We start from the raw sequence: 20,608 nt of genomic DNA, 5'->3' as shown, positions 1-20,608 counted from the left end.
GCCTTCTGGGTTCAAGCAGTTCTCCTGCCTCAGCCTCTCGAGCAGCTGGGGACTACAGGTGCATGCCACCACACCTGGATAATTCTTTGTGTTGTTTGTAGAGACGGGTTTTCACCATGTTAGCCAGGATGGTCTCAATCTCCTGACCTCGTGATCCACCTGCCTCCACCTCCCAAAGTGCTGAGATTGCAGGCATGAGCCACTGCACCTGGCTAAGACCATTATTTAATATGAATATTGCACACAAGGAAGGGTTTCTGATATACTGGTCTCCCAGTATTTTGTCTATGGTATTAGGGCTTCCAGGAAGGGTTCCTGACATACTGGTTTGTCTTCCGGTGTTTGTGCTACAGTGTTAGGGCTTCCCGAATTGAATGTCACTATGGATGATCACTTTGGTCAGCAGGTAACTGAGACATGCAAGTTTAACAGGCAGCTACCTCTTGCCTTCAATTTTAGAAAAGTGCTAGGTCTCTTAACATCCTAGAAGAGGTGCCATCCTTGATCGATTTAACTATTACCTCCCTTATATGACTTGGAGCATGACAGAGGCATCCTAAACCATTCTGTCCCTTTTGACGAATGCTTAAGTGGAAGGAAGACTAGAATTGAGACAGAGGTCTCCACTCATACACTGTGTCTGCTCTTCAAGTGCTCCTCTTAACCACTGATCAAGAGGGAAATAATATTAACAGAAGTGACAGATACATGAGTCCTTCATCATTTTTTCCAAAGTATTTTTTTTGGAAATATTCATTTATTTAACACTCATCGTATGATGTCATAATGTGTTTCCTAATTGTTTTACTGTAAAACATAAATCTTAAAAACACATTACCCAGCTTTGCTCTACCTAAAAAGAAAAATGCCCCTTCCTTATTTGCAATCTATTCTTGTCCTCTTTCACTGACATTTTTTTCTGTTCAGTAATGCTAACTTTTTTCTGCAAGACTCTAGATCTAAATTGTCCAATAGGGTAATCACTAGACAGATGTGATCATTTACATTTATTAAAATTAAATATAATTAAAATTTTAGCTTCTCAGATACAATAGCCAAATTTTAATTGCTCAACATGCCTGGAAAATGCCACATCTGCTATTGGCTATTGTAGAGCATAGTACAGATATAGAAGACTTACATTGTCTCAGAAAGTTCCATTGAACAAGATTGTCCTATAGTGAAAGTTTAGTTATTGTTGATGTTGTCATTGTTTTATTTTCCCAATCATCTCAAACAAATTATTTATGGTCTATACCCTATTCAGGAATTCCTCTTCAGGCTATAATGGGTAACAGGTATGCCATATTTATGTTTTGATCTTAAACAACTAGAAAACTGAAAAAATATGAAATATATTTTGTGGTTTGCAGGCATTGGGAAAGAGGGAGCACAGAGCTTGACCTCTGAAAACAGTAAAATAAAAACAGGTAAGTTCTATAACTGACCCAATGCATGCCCAGTGACAGGTTTTAGACTTAAAAACTTCAAACACAGCATAGATATCTCCATGAGTCTCTGCAGAGGAGACAAATATTCGAAGAAAGGGAGGTCAGTGATGTTAAAATGTATGGAGTAGAGTGCCAGGAAAAGTGAATTCATGATGAGAAAGAATTCCAGATGCCAGTAGAGAGTAGCCTTCATGAATTGGGCTGATTATTGACCTACACATCATGACAGTAAACTACCAAGGACTGGGGAAAGAACCACTGATAAAAATAGGCCAGGCCGGGTGCAGTGGCTCATGCCTGTAATCCCAACACTTGGGAGGCAGAGGTAGGTGCATCACCTGAGGTCAGGAGTTTGAGACAACCGTGGCCAACATGGTGAAACCCCATCCTTGCTATATCTATCTATCTATCTATATAGATATTTATATATATATATAAAGCTGGATGTGGCGGCAGGCATCTGTAATCCCAGCTACCCAGCTACTCAGGAGGCTGAGGCAGGATAATCGTTTGAACTCAGGAAGTTGAGGTGGCAGTGAGCTGAGATCATGCCACTCCAGCCTGGATGACAGAGCAAGACACCATCTAAAAAAAACAAAACAACAAAAAAAACAAAAACAATTCTCAAAGAGAGTTGTGAAAAGTGTTTGTTTTCACTATCCAGAGTGACCAAAATAAATCCCAAAAATCCCGTAATACACATCAACCTCAAAAGAGTATCACCCTATTAACAGGTATAAATTAGCCTCAGTTTAAATGGTGCACTGGATCCACTGTAACAAAACTTACCAGCAACTTAACTGCATGCCAAACAATATACAACACATTTTCAACAAATTCTAGGAAAATATTTCCTCCTCAAAACATAAAATTCACAATTTCTGATATTCAATAAAATAATCACCAGAAATGACAATAGCCAAGATGTGGAATCCACCCAAGTGTCTATCAGCAAAGGAATGGATAAAGAAAATGTGGTACACATACACAAGGTAATACAACTGAGCATTAAAAAATAAATGTCACTTGCAACAAATATGGATGAACCTGGAGGACACTATGTTAAGTAAAATAATCCAAGCATAAAAAATACAAACACTGCACGAATTCACCTATTTGTGGAATGTAATAAAGAAGTAGAATGGTGTTCACCAAGGGTTGGGGACATGTTGGTCAAAGGATACAAAATTTTAGTTAGACAGGAAGAATACTTTCAAAAGACCTATTGAACAACATGGTGACTATAGTTAATAACAGTATATTATATTTTTGAAAATTGCTAAGAAAGTAGAATTTAAGTGTGCTCATCACAAAACATAAATATGAGGTAATACACATGTTAAGTAGCAAGATTTAGCCATCTTGTAATATATACATATTTCAAAACAATATGTTATATGTGGTAAATAGATATAGGTTCTTTGTCACTTAAAAAATCATCAGGTGTTCCAGGAAGCATGAAAATAGGGCATAAAGATAGTAGAAAACCAATCAATTAAAACAGACCACCAAATGGCATATATAATAAAATTACCAGGCCAGGTGCAGTGGCTAATGCCTCTAATTCCAGTGCTTTGGGGGGCTAAGACAAGTGGGTAACTTAAGTCCAAGAGTTTGAGACCAGCCTGAGTGACATGGCAAAAGCCCATCCCTACAAAAAATAAAAATATAAAAATTAGGTGGGTGTGGTGGCATGTACCTATAGTCCCAGCTACTTGGGAAGTTTGGGCAAGAGGAACTCTGGAGCCCAGGAGATAGAAGTTGCAGTGAGCATAAATTGTGCCACTGTACTCCAGCCTGAGTGACAGAGTGAGACCCTCTCTTTAAAATACAAAATAAAATAAAATATAAAATTACCAGATAAGGATGCTGGTATGGTTTGGCTATGCCCCCACCCAAATCTCATCTTGAACTGTAGCTCCCATCAACCCCAGGAGTCATGGGATGGACCCAATGAGAGGTAATTGAATCATGAGGAAAGGTGTTCCCCTATTGTTCTTGTGATATTAAACAAGTCTTGTGATATTAAACCATAATATCTGATGGTTTTATACAGTTGCCCTGCCCACACATTCTTACCTGCCACCATGTAAGATGTGCCTTTGGTCCTCCTTCACCTTCTGCCATTGTTGTGAGACCTCCCAAGCCATGTGGAACCATGAGTCTATTTAACCTCTTTTTCTTTATAAATTACCCAGTGTCGGGTAAGTCTTTATTAACAGCATGAGAACAGACTAATACAGTAAATTGGTACCAGTAGAGTGGGGTGTTGCTATAAGAATACCTGAAAATGTGGAAGCTACTTTGGAACTGGGTGACAAGCAGAGATTGAAAGGGTACAAAGAGCTCGAAAGAAGAAAGGAAAATGTGGGAAAGTTTGGAACTTTCTAGAGACTGGGAGAGTTCAGAAGACAGGGAGATGAGATGTGGGAGAGTTGGCAATTCCTAGAGACTTGTTGAATAGCTTTGCCCAACATGCTGATAGTGATATTGACAATGAAGTCCACACTGACATGGTCTCAGATGGAGACAAGGAACTTGTTGGGAACTGGAGCAAAGGTGACACTTGCTATGCTTTAGCAAAGACACTGGTGGTATTTTGCCCCTGCCCTAGAGATCTATGGAACTTTGGACTTGAGAGAGATGATTTAGGGTATCTGTCAGAAGAAACTTCTAAGCAGCAAAGTGTTCAAGAGGTGACAGAGCATAAAGGTTCAGAAAATTTGCAGCCTGCCAATGTGGTAAAAAAATATATATATCATTTTCTGGGGAGAAATTCAAGCTGGCTATAGAAATTTGCATAATTACCACAGAACAGATTGTTAATCACCAAGACAATGGAGAAAATCACTCCAGGGCATGTCAGAGACCTTTGAAGTAGCTCATCCCATCACAGGTCCAGAGGTCGAGGAAAAAATGGTTTCATGTGCCAGTCCCAGAGACCCCTGCTATGTTCAACCTAGAGACTTGGTGCACTGCATCCCAGCTGCTCCAGCCATGGCTAAAAGGCACCAAGGTATAGCTCAGGCCATGGTTTTAAAGGATGCAAGCCCCAAGGCTTGATAGCGTCCACCTGGTGTTGACCCTATGGAGGCACAGAACACAAGAATTGAGGTTTGGGATCCTCTGTCTAGATTTCAGAGGATGTATGGAAATGCCTGGATATCCAGGCAAAAGTTTGCTGCAGGGGCAGAGCCCTCACAGATAACCTCTGCTAGATTAGTGAAGAAGGGAAATGTGAGGTGGGAGCTACCACATAGAGTCCCTACTGGAGCACTGGAGCTGTGAGAAGAGGGCTACCATCCTCCAGACCTCAGAATGGTAGATCCACCAACGGCTTGCACTGTGCACCTGGAAAAGCTGCAGACACTCAACACCAGCCCATGAATACAACCAGGGGTGGAGCTGCCCAAAACCATAGAAACCCACCTCTTCCATCTGTGTGCCCTGGTTGTGAGACATGGAATCAAACGAGATGATTTTGGAGCTTTAATATTTTACTGCTCTGCTGGATTTGGGACTTGCATTGGGCCTATAGCCCCTTCATTTTGGCCAACTTCTTCCATTTGGAATCAGGGTATTTACTCAGTCTATACCCCCATTGTATCTAGGAAGTAACTTATTGCTTTTGACTTTATAGGATAACAGGAAGAAGAGACTTGCCTTGTCTTAGATGAGGCTTTGGACTGTGAACTTTTTATTTGATTTTTTGAGACAGTCTCACTCTGTCACCCAGACTGGAGTGCAGTGGTGGTGCAATCTCAGTTTACTGAAACTCTGCCCCCTGTGTTCAACCAATTCTTGTGCCTCAGCCTCCTGAGTAGTTGGGACAACAGGCATGAGCCACCTTGCCCAGCTAATTTTTGTATTTCCAGTAGAGACAAGGTTTACCATGTTGGCCAGGTTGGTCTCGAACTCCTGACCTCAAGTAATCTACCTGACTCAGCCTCCCAAAGTGCTAGGATAACAGATGTGAGCCACCACACTTAGCTGGACTATGGACTTTTGATTTAATGCTAAAATAAATTCATACTTTGGGGGACTGTTGGGAAGGCATGATTGGTTTTGAAATGCAGAGGCACGAGATTTGGGAGGGGCTGGGGCAGAATGGTATGGTTGGACTGTGCCCCTACTGAAACCTCACTTGAATTCTAGATCTCATAATCCTCATTTGTCATGGAAGGGTCTCAGGAAGGTAATTGAATCATGGTGGCAGGTTTTCTCATGCTGCTCTGATGATTGTAAATAAGTCTCATGAGATCTTATGGTTTTATAAAGGGCAGTTCTCTTGCTCATGCTCTCTTGCCTGCCACCATGTAAGATGTGCTTTTGTTTCACCATGATTGTGAGGCCTCCCAGCAGTGTGGAACTCTGAGTCCATTGAACTTCTCTTTCTTTATAAATTACCCAGTCTTGGGTATGTCTTTATTAGCAGCATGAGAACAGACTAATACAGATACCAAAGCAATTATCAGAAATATGTTCTATGTGATCAATAAGGTAGAGGAAAACAGGAATATGATGTGGAAAGAAATGGAATGTATCCAAGTAACCCAAGTGAAACACTGACAGATTACAAATGAAATATCAAAAATAAAAAAAAATACCTTTAGTGGAATTACAGCAGGTTGTATTCTGAGGAAGAAAAAAAATGGTGAATTTGAATTCAGAAATAGAAATGATCCAAAATAAAACACAGGGGAAAATAATCAAATGAAAGAACAAAAGGTACATATCATTGACACGTGGAACAATATTAAATGATCTAAGAAACATGTATTAAGAATCTCAGCAGGAAAAAGAATAATGGAAAAAATTGAAAACATAATGTCCATTTTTGTTCAAATTTGATGAACACTTAGAATGCGATGAACCAAGAATGTGGATCAATAAACTCCAAACAGAATGACAAAATAAGATTATGATAACACACATTGTTACTAAATTGCTGAAAAACTATGATACATAGAAAATCTTTAAAGCATTCAGAAAAGGAGAGATATTAAGGATAAAGATGCAAACAGAAAAATTTTACTTGACATCTAATGAGAAACTATGCAACCTAGAAGAAAATACAGTAACATCTTTAAATGCTAAAAGAAAAAAATGGTCTACTCATAATTCTATATTCAGCAGAAGCAGCTTTCAAAAATGAAAATAAGACTTAGACAAACAAAAGCAGAGAGAAAATGTATCTATGGCACACCTATGCTGTAAGAAATGATTAAGAAATTTCCCAAGGCAAAAGGAAAATAATAAAAAATATAAGTGTTGATCTACTTAAAAAAATAAAGCATTCAAAATGTGGGTAAGTCTAAATGCAGATTGCATGATGACTAAATAAATATAAAACAAAATTTGGGTAAGTATAGAAAATTTTACTAAACTTTGCAATCTCTTTAAAAAGTAACTAACAGTTTAAACAAAAATAATAGCAATATAGCATGTGCTTTATAACATGTATTTTAACATATAGTCACAGCATATGTTTTAAATTTGTCAGTTATACTTGAAGTAGCATACTTTTATTTGAAAATAGATTGTGATAAGTTAAAAATGTACACTGAGAACATTAAAACAACCAGTAGAAAAAAAAGAGGCATAGCAAATGAAACAATAGTGGATGAAGGAAATAATAAATCTAATTCCAGAAATTGATGGGAGGCAATGGCTCACACCTATAAACCTAGCATTTTGGGAGGCTGAGGCAGGAGGATCACTTAAGCCCTGGAGTTAGAGACCAGGCTGAGCAACAGAGCAAGACCCCATTTCTACAAAACATTTCTTAAAATTTACTGGGCTTAGTGGCATACACCCATAGTCCCAGCTATTTGGGAGGTTGAGCCAGGAGGATTGCTTGAGCCCAGGAGTTTGAAGTTACAGTGAGCTATAATCATGCCACTACACGCCAGTGTTGGCAACAGAGAGAGTCCCTCACTCATAGGTGGGTGTTGAACAATGAGAACAATGGACTCAGAGAGAGGAGCATCACACACTAGGGTCAGTTGTGGGGGGTGGTTAGGGAAGGAACAGTAGGGGAGGGTGAACAGGGTGGGGAGGGATAAAGTGAGGAGAAATGCTGGATATAGATGAAGGGGGAATGGAGGCAGCAAACCACCTGGTTGTGTATGTACCTATGCAACAACCCTGCATGATCTGCACAGGTACCCCAGAACCTAAAGTACATTAAAAAAATAATTAAAATGGTAATAGCAGAAATCAATAAAATAGAAAATACAAAAACAATAGAGAATATCAATCAAACTGCATGCTGTTTCAAAGAAAAGATGAGCAAAATTGAAAACGCTCTAGTCAGACTGATCAAGAAAATTGAGAATACAAATTATCAGTCAGAAATGTAAAAGAGGCCATCACTGTAGATCCTTCAAATATTAGAAATCTAATAAGGGACCATTATGAATAACTTTATGAAAAGAAGTAGCCATTGAACAGCATTGATGAATAAAATGCTGTTCAAAGACACAAACTACCAAAGTTCACTAAGGAAGAAATAAATAGTCCTATATTTAATTTGTAAAATTTAAATCATTGTTTTTAGAATTTCACATAAAAATATTCAGATCCCAGTAGTTTTAACATTTAAGGAAGAAATAATATCCATTACACACACACAAAAAAAACTCTTCCAGAGCATAGGAGAAGATGAATTCCATCTCTCAACTGATTTTATGAGGCTAGTATTACCTTGAATCTAAAACCAGACAAATATATTGTAAAACTACAGACTAATATCCCTTATGAATATAAATGCAAAAATCCCTAACATATGTTTAGCAAATCAAATCCAGCAATATATGCATCTTGACTATTTGGGATCATGTAAAATTGGTTTAACATTTGCAAATCAATCCATGGTATTCACTATGTTGACAATCAAAATAAAACAACTTATTGATTACAAAAAATGTGACAAAATTTAGCACACATTTGCAATAATACTTATTAGCATACTTGAAATAGAAGGGAATGTCCTCATTTGATAAATGACATCTATTATAAAATTTATGGATAATATCATAATTAATGATGAAAGATTTCCTGCGTTTTCTCTAGATTGTGAATGAAACACAAATACCCTTCTTATCACTTCTATTCAACATTATCCTAAAGGTCTTAAACTATAAAAAAAAAAAAAATTCCCACACAGATTAGCAATGAAGAAATAAAACATTCTTTGCCAATGATCCAATTGAGTACTTAGAACCCCAATAAATCTACTAAAATGATACAAGAAATGATAGATTAATTTAGAAACTTTGCAGAATACAAGGTCAATACTGTATGAAAAATTGATTGTATGCACTATTCAGTGAGATAAATCTATAAATGACATATTTTGATGCTGCAACAATATCCAATTTCTATAACAGTTTCTAACACTCATTCTCAATTTTTATACATCTCTCATTTTGGGTTTGTAACAAGAAGTTCATGGACTGGTACCAGCCTACAGACTGCTACCCAAATGATGGTCCCCCTTTTATTAATAAAAAAATGTTTAATTTATGCAGTAAGTACTTAGTATACATGAGGCATTTTGTTAAACACAGGGTCCCTCCCCGCAAGTAAGCAAGACTCAGATTTTATGATAGGACCTCCAGCATAATATGTGACAGAAGACAAGTATACATATAATGAATATTTCCAAGACAATTTTTATAGCCATATGCTCTGAGAAATTATCTGCATCTGAAGAATGGAAGAATAGGAATAAAAGACTTGTACTGATTGGAAAAATCTTAATGATTGAAGATGCATTTGCATTCACCATAGAACAGCAGTATAGCAACCCAAACTTAATTACATAACAATAAACTTAATAGTGAGAGATAGGTTTCCCACATGGATTATTTCTTCAAGCAAAAGATTTCTATAAAACCTAGGAATTGGGAGGTAAGGAACTGACCTTAAATTCCCCTCTTACAGCGTCCTGCCAATACTCCAAACCCACTCATACTTCCAATTCCCAAATAGATATGATATTCATGGCTGAAATCCCAAGAATAATGTTAGTGTACAAATTGTGATCTCTGTATAATAGAATCATCAAACATTAGAAATGGAAGGTCTTCAGAAATCACATGATCCTAAAGTTTTGCAAATAAGTCAATAAGAGAGGAAAGCTTTCTCCGCTGACATGTGGTTTTCCTGGAAACGAGAGCCTTTAGACTCATCTCTGACACTAAATCTACTTCTCTTTCCATTGTACCATAATGCCTCTCGAGGTATAAAAGAAATGAAAAGCATTTGCTGCTGCTGCTGTTACTGCCCTTAATTAACAAATTCAAATGAATGATGTGTGTGACAGGATGACGGCTTCACTCTAAGCATAACAACATGCCTGGACATAAATGAAGAACTGAGGACAAGTTTCCAAGATATCTGCTTGTAGGTGTGCAGAGAAAGTATTGTGGGAAATAATGTTTCCAAAAGGAAGAGAAATTGAGGTATGAGGAAATCAATTGATATACATATTAAATCATTATTGAAAGGATTAAGTAAATATGAAAACATTAGGTTATCACTAATAATGTACCCAGTCCAGCTCTCCTTAACTGACATCCACGTCCCAGAAAAAGTAAAAGCTACAAGATGAATTTCAATAAAATATCAATGTGACATTGAGAGCAGTACTGGTCCTGGGCATGGCATTGGGAAGGGTATCAAGAGCACTGACATTGGAGGAGCTAATCCCGATGAGGGCCAATTCATGGCTGATTTGTTGGTGCTGTCAGCATGTAGCCAATAGTTTCAACATAAATGCCGTAATATAAGGGTGTTATTCTCATATTCCACCAGCAAATGGATTTAAAAACACATAAAATAAGTTGAAAAAAATCACTGACGATCCTCAATAAGACACATAGTAGCATGTCCTTGGTTTCAGAACATGAAGTCCTAATATAAGACAGACTACATTTTAAAAGAAATGGACCTCTGGAAATTCCATCGTTTCAGAGCCCTTTATTCCCACTGCCACTCTTCTTTCAGTAGACTGCTTATTTCCCAGTTCATGTACAGAAGTCAGTTTATTTACTTTTTTATTTTAAGGCATTTCTCTTTTATCTTTTTTTTTTTTACAGTGGTTTTTAAACTATAGAGTATATTGGAATCACCTTAAGGGCGTTTTAAAACAGACTGTTGTGCCCAACTGCACAGTTTCTGATTCAATATGTCTGGGGCAGGGCCAGAGAATTTGCATGTCTTTCAAATTTCTAGATGCTGCAGACACTGCTAGTCAGGATACCAAACTTGGAGAATGGCTGCTCTGGAGCTAAGCCCATCCTCCAACCTCTTAACACAACTTTTACAATGTCAATAACCTGCAACTAACACATGGACAGTAATCTCGTGTACCTTCTTTCCTGTTTTGTATTCAGAGCTTAGCATAGGGAAGGGCATAGAATAGGGTTTCAATAAATATTTGTTGTATAAATAAATGAGCAGATGAAAGAATGAACAGCTGAACTGTGAGTGAATGAATGAATGAATGAATGAACAAAAGCATTTGCATTTGGTTTGCCTCAAAAACATTTACAGTTATTTTAAATGCAATGAAATAAAACATTTCATGATGAAGAAACGCAACCAAAAGGATCCTATCCCAGAATAAAGAACCCACCCTAAAGGTAAACGTCCCATTACACCTTTTGAACCACAGAGAGCAAACTTCTAGCACTTTTCAAATAATCACATTTTCCCTATTTCTAGGTTTTAAAGGTCAAAATATTGAGTCCCAGCCTCAGAGTATCTCTCTGTACAATCAAATTACATTAATGAATTAAATGAAAATAGTTATTTTTATTCTTTTTTAAAAGAATACCCTTCTCCTTCAGTAAAATAAATTGCACATGTGTTTATTTCTTCTTCTCTCTGGCATCCACTAAGTCATCATCCCACAAAGACAAAAGACTGTGGGAGAGAAACAGCACCAGAGAAGAGAGGTCAATGCTGTTCTAAAAGATGGAAACAATGTCTGAGTGATAACTTCGTGGACACAGCAGGGAAGGGCAGACCTTGAGTGACTGCAGAGAAAAAGAGTAATGAGCAGCAAGCTGACCCATGCAGAGAACAAGGCAAGCTCAGGAGCTAGACGTCTCAGATACCTCCACTGGCCATGGTGGGAAGTGAAGCAAAAACAGGATTAATTGAAAGTTGTTCAATGTGAAGTGTGATTTTCAGACACTCATTCTAAGCCCATGCCGTTAATTCACATTTGTGATCTCAGAACATTTGAGGAGCACCGTTATCAGGAAAGATAAAGACCAAGTCAAACAGGAAAAGGACATTCAGAGAAAGCAGAGGCAATGTGGGAAGCAGAATACACATGCACCTGTGCACGCACGCACACACACACACATCTTTAAAAGTTATTTAAGAACCATATATTTTTTAGAAATATGAAAGAATATTTTTTATTTCTGAAACACACAAAAAATTATGATTTTTAAAAATGTCCTTTCAGAACTGAACTAGAGTTGGATTAAATTATAAGGAGACAGCTTCTGCTGCTGACAATGGTTTTGAAATACTGAGTCAAAGAGCAGCTTCCTCTCAGTTCCTTCCTTAGCTGGGGCCTGTGTACATGCCTACCCCATGCAGTGTTGCCCTTTTGAAATAGCCATGCTTTCTTAGTTATAGGAAGCCTGATCTGAACACACACCTTGGTGTCAAGCAGGTAATCCTGTGGTTGTTCCCATGATACTACTAGATATGTCAAACCATCTGAATGATTTTGAGTTTAAAAAATAGAGTTTAGAAAATAGTCATCATGTCTATATCTGTGCTGGACAAAACTGCCAAAAAGACAAGCTCACTGTAACAGCCAGAAGCACCTAAGATTTTATAGGCAACTATGAACCATCATAATTGTAATAGTGAGCAAATGGATCATCCCTACTTCTTAAATATATATAAATAATAACCAGAGACCTGCTGCCCCAGGATAGAAGCTGATTTGATTATAAACAATATAAAGAAGGAAATGTAGTGGGATTGATCTCAGTCATGCATCTTAGCAGCTAAAACCCTTCTGGCATCATCAATTAAGATGATGGTCTTCTAAGATTGCTCTAAAAGAAACTAGAGCTAAAGCCCCATTTGGACAATTAGGTGCTGTAAGTGCTGAGCTCTCTTGTACCTCTGAGCACTGTACACTTCCTTCTCTTCCTCTTCCATTCCAATCCTCTTTCTCTGCCAGTCCGAATCCTACTCATCAGTCAAGGACTAACTTGAGTACCATTTCTTTCAAGAAATGTTCCCGTAATTGAGAATCCAATGCCTTTTCATTATCTTCAGGATAAAAATCCAGACTTATTCAAGGATTATATCTAGTTTCTTTTTTATTTTTATTTTTTTACACATGGGGTATCATCAGATTGGTCTTGAACTCCTGGCCTCAAGTAATCCCCCTACTTTAGCCTCCCAGAGTAGCTGGGATTACAGACATAGACACTACACCTAGCTGTATCTAGCTTCTTAGCATTATGTTCACATCATATAGCAGAGGGCCTGGCTTATAAGAGGTACCCAAATATTTGCTGGATGAATAAATGGTCAATTCATCCAATGTGTTCTCCATCATCTGGATGCTCCTTAAGGATGGGAACAATTAGTCATCTTTGCATCCTGAGATACCAGACCAGTGTTTGTTGAATGAATAAATGAATGAATGTACCACATATTCTCTCTCTCTCTCACACACACACACACCTATTAGTTTTTACTTGCTCATGTAGGGCCTTAGGATCAAACTTTGCTGATTTGGATTACTACCTAAATAGATCTCAGATCTTTAATGGCCAAGAGCTGTATCTTTGGGATTAGGCTCTCTCTACATTCAATAACATAACACCAAGCACCTATTAGATGCTTAAAAATGTTCTGTTGGTTGCTCCTCTTCTCACCTCAAAGAGAAAAAGAAATGCATCTTTTGAGTGGATTGTAAAGAAAAGCGTAGGTATCATTTGCTTGAGTAACTCTGGTTTATCCCTTCAAGTGAAACACATGTTTGGCTGTGGAGATTTGAAAGCCATCAGACATGGATGGGGCTAAATGGTCCACTGGCACTGAAAGTAATCCTGCTGGGTTGTGAGCTCTGTGGTTTCCTGTAATGAGAATGTTCCAGAAAAAGCCATACCTGTTCCTCAAAGCTGGTGGGGACCAGGGTATAGGTGAGAGAGGAACATTAACATTTTACTTCTGGAAATTAGAGGTTTTGGCATCTCTGGGAAAAAAAAAAAATCATGCGGCCCTTTAGAGTCTGAAAAGCTGCTGCCAAATGCCTTTTCCCTTGAAACAAAAACTGTGTTCAAGTCTGGATAATTACTACTGAGCTTTGCCAAGTCCAGAAATCCTTCTCAGCCAAGCATCCCCACAGGGACCTGAAATTTAAATTTATAATCATTTACCTTCAAAAGTGTGAGTTTTCAGAACCAGGCTCCACAAACATAACCTTGGGTTAGATCTGATTTAGACCTGAGGCTGGACCTACTAGTATCAACTAAGTAAGAGAAAAGCAGCTCTTTTCTCCCTCTTTAATATAACAGGGGAAATTTAGAGGGGAAATAATGAAAGAAGTGAAAAGTTGAAATATCAGAAGCAAGGCTGCCTTTGTTAGTACCATGTAGCCTGTTTTTCTGGAACTTTGTATTCCCAGAAATGAGCAGGCTGTTTTTCTTCTGATCTCCCGAGGACTCTTGTAGACTCAAGAGAGACACAGTTCTCAAATCCATCTGATCCCCTTCGCCCATCTGAGCAAAATCAAAACACACGGAGGCCCAAATATTTGGCAAAACAACACGAGTAGCCAGGCAACAGATACTAAAAAAAAAAATCAATTGAAAAAGACGGATTAAGTCACCTGCCTTTTCTCCTGATAAAGACAGTTTTACCATTGTCACAGAAAACATCCATCAATATTATAAATGTCTGATTAATTCAGAATGAGTCCCTGTTTTCTGTTTTAGGTCCCATTGGTTTATAAATTCAGAATCATTAACAAATTGTGTGTCAATGTCTTGCTTTTATTTCCTTTTCTTCCTGGGAAAATTAAAGTCAGTCCCTGTTGGTTTCTTCATCTTTGCCCAACAAAGGTACCAAAAAAAAAGCAAGCTGCTTCACAATAGAGGTATCTGATTGTAGTGTGTATGGTGGAGGCGTGGATGTTGGTAGTTAGATAAGGTGGGGGCCAGGGGAGTACTCAGCTCTCAGCAATGTCTTCCTACTGGGATTCGTGGACAGTGGAAGAAGAATTTAACTGTCCCTCCTTCCTTCTTTAAGTGTGACAAGAGTAATATATTACTGCCAAACCTTGTGTGAATGTTAAGAAACATCATTCCAGCTGTTAGAGTCAATGAGAAAAGCCATGAGTCTTGTCAAGTCCTTTTGCTACTTCACAGCATAAAACTGTCACTTCATTAATTAGATGAGCATGTTGCCATGCGACTCCAGTATGCTCACTCTTCATCACTGATCTTTGTCAATTTCGGTAATAAAACAGCAATTTAATAATCCCCCCTCACACATTAGTAACTGTTTTATGATGGAATTTCAGTTTCCTGGTGGCACTTGATTAATCAGTCTGGGGAAGTCTTAAATAGATATATTAAGAGTTTAATTAAAAGGCAAGCTGCAAGGAAGACACAGTTCAAATAAAACAAGTTCAAGTGACTATATAACAAAATGAAATATACAAGGTCATCAGTTCATTCTGTGAGTCTTAGTCTAAAGGCAGACAAATAGATGCACTGAGCATCCTACAGGGCTCCCACGTTCTGTCTACACTATTCCACAAATGTGTTCTGTTTATTGTCTACCACCCCCACCTGCCACCTGTCATAGCCTCCTCCTCCCACCACCCGCAGCGGTTCAGGTAGCTCTGAGAACTCCTTGCAACCCTGTGCATGGTAGCTGGTGATAACCCTTCTGGGGTCTCTCGGCAACAAGAACGGAGACAACTCTCTTTTAGGAAAAGACTTCCTAAGAGAAGTAACCTGATACCTCTTCTGTGGAGTGGAATCTCAGGTATTATCAGAGTATACCTTAGAAACTTCTAGATACAAATGGAACTAGAAAAAAAATGGCTTCCTCTCTGGACACAAGGCATGAGTAAAGAGTTGTCTGGTGAAACAGGAAGTGCCTCAGTTCAGAGCCAAGGGAAATAAATAGGTTTGTTACTGGTGGAGGGTGTCCAGGTTCTTGGTGTCTTGTACAAAGAATTGTACAACACACACAAAGCAAGGAAAGAATGAAGCCACAAAAGCAGAGATTCATTGAAAATGAAAGTACACTCCACAGGATGGTAGCAGGCTGAGTATAGGGGTTCCTTTACAGAATTTTCTGGGGTTTAAATACCCTCTAGAGGTTTCCCATTGGTTACTTGGTGTATGCCCTATGTTATGAATTAGTGGCCCACAGTCAATCTGATTGGTTGTAGAAAGCAACCAATCAGAAGCTGAAGTTACAAACGTTACACCCATGCAAGCTTTCTGCAGCCAATCAGAGATAGTTTCAATTTTCCATCTGCCACAAAGACAAAGGAGTGGGGGCTTCCAGAGGGAGTAGCCTCTGGTTCTTTTGTTACTTAGGTGTGGGAAGTTTGGGTTTACCTTTTGATTTACTTCTAGGCAGTCAGAGTGAATCAGTCTTAGTTAGGTTCCCTGCTTCCAGACCCTATTCTCCTGCCTCAGGTTCTGGTTCAGCTCTGTTACCAGCCATGACAAACATCCCTTGAATTACTCAGTTAATCAACTGAGTGCTTTTAGTCATTCATTTTTTTTATCTGTCTCTGCTGTAATTTTCTCATCTATAAGTTTTCTAATGCCCTTTTTACCTCAGACACCTCTTGATTCCCTGTGCTATACCCTGTCCCAGTCCCTGCCTTTGACAAGTGCTTTAAGGTTCTAGGATAGAAAGGTGGCATTACACATTAACTAGGAAACAATGTGGAGTACAGTCTTACTGATAGATAACATTAACTAGGGAATCCATAGGCAACACTGTCGCATTCCTCAGTTAATTACATATCTTCACAAGACCAAAACCCCAGGGCTGGGTTGGGGAGGGGAGAAGCTGAGTACCATAATAGAGGGGTTAAAAGAAAAGGTCACATTACTCAAACAGCTAGAAAGAAATATCAGAGGATGGGCATGGTGTCTCACGCCTATAATCTCAGCACTTTGGGAGCCCAAGGCGGGAAGATCACCTGAGGTCAGGAGTTGAAGACTAGCCTGGCTGACATGGTGAATGAAACCCCATCTCTACTAAAAATACAAAAGTTAGCTGTCATGGTGGTGGGCACCCGTAATCCCAGCTACTTGGAAGACTGAAGCAGGAGTATCACTTAAGCCTGGAAGGCAGAGATCACAGTGAGCCAAGAAGGCACTGCAGCACTAGAAGGTGGGTGACACAGCGAGACTCTTGTCTCAAAAAAAATAAACAAAAACAAATATCAGAGAATCTTTTGAATCATTGGAGTAGATAAAAATCTAAAGTTCATATTAACAAATTCTTCGTGCCTCTGAATAGGAAATAGATAATATTAGCTAATCTAACCCCAACAATGACCAAGGAAGTCACATCCCTCATTGCTTGAAAAGTGTATTTTTCCTGGTATCAGTGCATTTCCATGGCATTTCTCTCTAAAGTACTTGTCTTTTCTCTTCATCTTTCCCCTCTACTTCCTGCATAGGGATAAATTCCAGCTCATATGTGTCCTTGTTATATATGATTTTTAAAGAATCTCAGGTATACAGAATTAAACACGAGCCTTTTCCTGATATCCTATAATTAATGATTCATATACAATGAATATACCATATATGATGTTAATTTATAAACATTCAAAAATGTACCATGCAGTCGAATAACTGGAACTCTGACAATAATGTTTATCTATTTATTTGCTTCTCCCATACTGTTCCCGTTTCCTTTCCACTCTAAAATAAATAAATGAATTCATGAGGTCAATTCAGCTCACTGTCCAACAAAAGTCTGTTGTTTGAATACATCAAAATTTAATTATTCATGCTCTTAAATTTGTTTCCAGGTTTTCAGTGAACAGTGGTAATGTGTAAGTTATTGTCCATGTCTTCTGGCGATCCTATGCAATTATTTCTCTCGGGCATATACCAAAAATTTGAATTGCTGGGTTGTAAGATATGTAACTATTCAACTTTCCAAGATAGTACTCTTCTCCATTGATATTTATGAGGATTGATTAGTTTCAAGATCTCCCGCAAATAACAAAATCCATGGATGCTCACGCCCCTTACACAAAATGGTGTCATATTTGCAATATAACCTATGCAATCCTCCCAGCTACAGTAATTTAAATCATCTCTAGATTACTTATGATTATAGTATTATTTTTCATTTTTGTATATATTTTTTTCCTCATCACTAATGTAGTTTAATGTTTCTAAGTGTGATTATTGGTAATAAATATTTTGTCTTCTGTGAAATGACAATTTTCTCATTTTAATATTATATTGTAGAAGCTTTTTATTCTTTAAAGAGACAATGAGTATACTTTATCAATTTATGTGTTGTAAATCTACTCTTTCCTATTTATAGCTTGTATTTTTTCCTATTTTCTTCAAGCTATTGTTTGATTAGCAGGGATTTTTATTTTAATTTACACAAATTTATCTGTTGTTTGCTTTATGGTTATCACTTTTGATATCTTATTTTTAAAAAAGTTGTCTACATTATCTATATTACCTACCAAAATGCTAATATTTTACTTTGGATATTTGAATTCTTAATGCATCTGAAGTTATTTGTTTTGCATGTTGTCAAAGAGATTTCAATTTTTTAGCCAGTGAAATAAGATAAAAAATTAAGTAATAAGGCTTGGAAAGGAAGAAATAAAACTGTCATTTTTTTTAGATGATATAATTATTAACATAGAGAACACACACACACAAAATAAAAACAAAAGAAAATTGTCATGAAAATATCACAGGTTATTAAAATGTAATTATAAATAATAGGACAATTGAGCAGGGTCTCACTCTGTCATCCAAGCTGGAATTAAGTGGCTCAATCATGATTCATTGCAGCTTTGACCTTCTGGGCTCAAGGGATTTTCCCACTTCAGCCTCCCGAATAGCTGGGACTACAGGCATGCATCACTGCGCCCAACTAATTTTTTTTTTTCTGAGGGACTGAGTCTCACTATGTTGCCCTGGTTTGTCTCAAACTCCTGGGTTGAAGTGATCCTTTCACCTCAGCTTCTCAAAGTGCTGAGATACAGGCTTGAGCAACCACGCATGATCATCTGTTGTATTTCTATACATCAGTAACATAAGAAAATGTAAATATTTGAATAAAGATGTAATTCACACAGCAAGTTAAAACTCCAAACTACTTAGAAATAAATTTGGCTAAGATGCAAAAGACCTGAGAGCAAAAAATTATAAAAATTTAACTGAGAGACAGTCAAGATGACTTAAACAATTAAAGGGAAGGCTGTGTTTGTGACAGAGATTTATCATAGAGATGTCAATTCACCCCAGATTTATCTAAAGATTTGACACAATTTCACAGTCATAATTGGATTTTTTTTTTAATTTTAAAACAGAGTCTTACTCTTGTTACTCTGTTGCCCAGGCTGGAGTGCAGTAGCCTGATCTCGGCTCACTGAAACCTCCACCTCCTGAGTTTAAGTTATTCTTGTGACTCAGCCTCCCTAGTAACTGGGATTAGCTGCCATGCCCAGAAAATTTTTGTATTTTTAGTAGACAAGGGGTTTGATGTTGGCCAGGCTGGTCTCAAACTACTGACTCTAAGTGATCTGCTCGCCTTGGCCTCCCAAATTGCTGAGATTAAAGGCATGAGCCACCACATCTGGCCTTATATTTGGACTTTTAATGAGGCTGATTCTTACATTTCTATGAAAATATAAAAGGTCAACATTAGACAAGACATGTCTAAAGACCAATAATGAAGGAAACCAATTTTGCTATATATCAGGGTTTATGATGAAACTATAGTAATTAAAACAGGGTACATTAATACAAGAACAGACAAATAGACAAATGGTAGAGAATAGAGAGCTTACAGAAAGACCAACACACCTATGGAATTTTGAAAGGTGACATAGCAGATCAATGTAAAAAAAATTATTATTATAAAAGAGAAAGTGGAAAAAAATAGTTGCTCATTATGTATGTAGATAGAAGTTAGTTTAGTGTCATTTGTATAATCAATTAGTATTTATTAAAGTGGTATTTCAAGGCTCCCAGGTTTGACTTTATTAATGACAAGTTCCCAGAAGTCTTTCTTTTTGGAGAGAGGCTGAATGCTATAAGAGGTAGATTATAGTCCCTGTAACGTGCATGAATCTTAACAGGTAGTGCCCATTTCTGTTTCAAGAAGAATGGGTCTGGTAAACTTGAAGGTTTTTTTTTTTGAGACAGTGCCTCACTCTATAGCCTAGGCTGGAGTGCAGTGGTGCAACCTTCGCTCACTGCAGCCTCCACCTCCTCGGTTCCAGCAATTCTCCTGCCTTAGCCTCCCAAGTAGCTGGGATTACAGGTGCAGGCCACCACACCCAGCTTTTAGTAGAGACGGGGTTTCATCATGTTGTCCAGACTGGTTTGGAATTCCTGACCTCAAGTAATCAGCCCTCCTTGACCTCCCGAAATGCTAGGATTACAGGTGTGAGCCACCTCACCCAGTTGGCTTGAAGCTTTTGGATCAGTGAGTGAGATGTGCAATTTGAGACCAAAGTCAAATTCCATGAAGTAAAAAGGAAAAGCTGAGTGCTGATTCTGGTAGTCAGCAATTCTTTAAAAAAAAAAATCAAGTAAGTTTTAAAAACTTCAAAACTATTAGCTTATCTGCAATATTCATATATTCTGGACTACTTTTACTTCACAGTGGTTAATAAAGTCATGACTCATTTGCTTGGGCCCACACATTTCAGTGCATTTCCAAGGTAACTGTCCATCACTGACGTGTCTCTCCCGTCATGCCTGAAACTTAACTTCTTGTAGTCTCAATATCTGAGAGCATGTGCACATTAATTCACTTCGGCCCATAAATTTTCTGTAAGTAGACATTTACGTGTTGTCTATGGAAGCATTCCTGTAACCATTCTTTCGGCTACTCTATTGAGATGTATCAAAGTG

The 20,608-nt window shown here is 37.9% G+C and overlaps 1 long non-coding RNA gene across 14 annotated transcripts in view; it reads right to left on the bottom strand.

Annotated features, from left to right (window-relative positions):
• Positions 1–20,608, bottom strand: part of LOC118146787 (uncharacterized) — a 116,327-nt gene that overhangs the window by 45,478 nt on the left and 50,241 nt on the right. For 3 of the 14 annotated variants that reach the window (XR_004732769.3, XR_013525292.1, XR_004732772.3), the window contains one exon: positions 2,986–3,102. The exons of 9 other annotated variants lie outside the window; for them this stretch is intronic. This is a non-coding gene — a long non-coding RNA (uncharacterized LOC118146787). Of the gene's footprint in view, positions 1–2,985; positions 3,103–6,058; positions 6,087–20,608 lie in introns of all 14 variants that reach the window. 2 more of the 14 variants (XR_013525289.1, XR_013525288.1) reach the window with 1 other exon arrangement.

The sequence above is a fragment of the Callithrix jacchus genome, chromosome 13, assembly GCF_049354715.1.
Source record: "Callithrix jacchus isolate 240 chromosome 13, calJac240_pri, whole genome shotgun sequence".
Taxonomy (NCBI): Eukaryota; Metazoa; Chordata; class Mammalia; order Primates; family Cebidae; genus Callithrix; species Callithrix jacchus.
The sequence above is the reverse complement of the archived record's forward strand: the minus strand, read 5'-3'. Positions and strand labels throughout refer to the sequence as shown.